Raw genomic sequence first — 2177 nt, 5'->3', positions numbered from 1 at the left:
TGCTCACATCTGCAGGTGGCAGTGGGAGGCTGCTCACATCTGCAGGTGGCAGTGGGGGGGCTGCTCACATCTGCAGGTGGCAGTGGGGGGGCTGCTCACATCTGCAGGTGGAGTGAGGGCTGCTCACATCTGCAGTTGGAGTGGGAGGCTGTTCACATCTGCAGGTGGAGTGGGGGCTGCTCACATCTGCAGGTGGAGTGGAGGCTGCTCACATCTGCAGGTGGCAGTGGGAGGCTGTTCACATCTGCAGGTGGCAGTGGGGGGGCTGCTCACATCTGCAGGTGGCAGTGGGGGGCTGCTCACATCTGCAGGTGGCAGTGGGTGGGACTGCTCACATCTGCAGGTGGCAGTGGGTGGGACTGCTCACATCTGCAGGTGGCAGTGGGTGGGACTGCTCACATCTGCAGGTGGCAGTGGGTGGGGCTGCTCAATCTCCTCAGATCAGGAAGCAGAGAAAGGGAAAAACATGCTCAGCTGGCTTTCTCTGTCTTCTTTTTATCTCATCAGTCTAGCACCTTGGGATGGTACCACCTACATTCACAGTAGGTCTTCCCTCCACAAACTGGAGGTAAGTCTCCTAGTAATTCTTTTTTTTTTCCTTTAACAATTAAGTCAATTTATTCAAACTGTTGACTTAGGCATCTGCAAAGGTGACTTCAACCTCGACTCCTGGCTCAATACTGATGGAAGTAATCTGCTTAACAATCTCAGAAGGACTATGTAGATCAATGAGTCGCTTGTGGATCCTCATCTGGAACCGATCCCACGTCTTAGAACCTTCACCACAAGGTATTTTTCTGGTAGTGATGCTCAATGTCTTGGTAGGCATGCGGACCGGTCCCTTCACTTTTAGATTCTTTTCCTTTGCGCCTCTGGTCAAGTCCGCACAAACCTTCTCCAGCGACTTCACGTTGCGGCTGGTGAGCTTGATTCGAATTCGCTGAATCGCCTCTTCGGGCTCCACGGGCGTCTTTCCGGTATCTTTAAATGCCATGGCTGTGGCGCGGCTTCCTGACCAACTTGTTCCTCAGCAGGAGCGAACAGCGGTGAGTCAGGACGGAGCAACCTTGACAGAGCTCCACAACACGTACCACCAGGTCTCAGAAAGGCTCTTTTTTTTTTTTTTTTAAGATTTATTTATTTATTGTATGTGAGTACACTGTTGCTGTGTTTAGACACACCAGAAGAGAGCATCGGATCCCATTACTGACGAGCCTATGTGGTTGCTAGGACTTAAGACCTCTAGAAGAGCAGTCAGTGTTCTTAACCACTAAGTCATCTCTCCAGCCTCCTCCCAGTAATTTTTAGTCAAGTCCATTGTATAATCAAGTAGACAATGAAGATCTACAGTCACAACACTTCAAGGAAAAATAATCTATTTTAAAATAAATAAAATTATGTTTGTTGGTATTTGTGTGGTTGAATCGCTATTCTGAAGTATAAAGCAGAACAAAGAAAATTATTTCTATGATATGTAAATGCTGTCATTGATGATTTCTTGCCCACCCCCTTTGAGTTTTTGAGACAGGTATTGTGTAATCTAGGTTATCTCTAGGTGACCAAGGCTTATCGTGAACTCCTGATCCTCCTGCCTCTGTCTCTCAAGTGTGGGGATTGCAGGTATGCATTACCATCCCTGGCTGAGGACAATGGTTCTTAGTCTGGAAAAATGAGTTAAGAGGTAAAGACGTTAAAGAAGTTTAATATCAATATGAGTTCAGGGTTTCCTTTACTAAATCTGAAAGGAAAAAAAGAAGAAAGACAGAAAGGGAAGGGGAAAGAGAGGGAGAGAGGAAGGAAAAACTAAATAAGAAAACATTTCTTTTTTTTTAATTTATTTATTTTATTTACATGAGTACACTGTAACTGTCTTCAGACACACCAGAAGAAGGCATTGGATCCCATTACAGATGGTTGTGAGCCACCATGTGGTTGCTGGGAATTGAACTCAGGACCTCTGGAAGAGTAGTCAATGCTCTTAACTGCTGAGCTATCTCTCCAGCCCTTTAAAAAAAAAAAAAAAACATATTTCTTAATGTATGCTTTGGATCTGGTTTCCGCATATCCCCAAAGGAAGTTTAGACTATAATTTAATCATCACTGTGTGTTCTAAAGGGATAGAAACTTAATCCCATTAAGATGCTGAGAAATGACACTTTTGGGATGGAGAGATAGCT

The 2177-nt window shown here is 45.3% G+C and overlaps 1 pseudogene across 1 annotated transcript; it reads right to left on the bottom strand.

The window, feature by feature from the left end:
- Positions 1 to 606: 606 nt before the first annotated feature.
- LOC116095457 lies at positions 607 to 1106 on the bottom strand (annotated as a pseudogene). Its single transcript, XR_004120601.1, has one exon. The product of XR_004120601.1 is annotated as a 40S ribosomal protein S20 pseudogene (transcript).
- Positions 1107 to 2177: the final 1071 nt, after the last annotated feature.

This window comes from Mastomys coucha, unplaced genomic scaffold (assembly GCF_008632895.1).
Source record: "Mastomys coucha isolate ucsf_1 unplaced genomic scaffold, UCSF_Mcou_1 pScaffold18, whole genome shotgun sequence".
Taxonomy (NCBI): Eukaryota; Metazoa; Chordata; class Mammalia; order Rodentia; family Muridae; genus Mastomys; species Mastomys coucha.
This window is presented reverse-complemented; position numbering and strand designations above follow the sequence as displayed.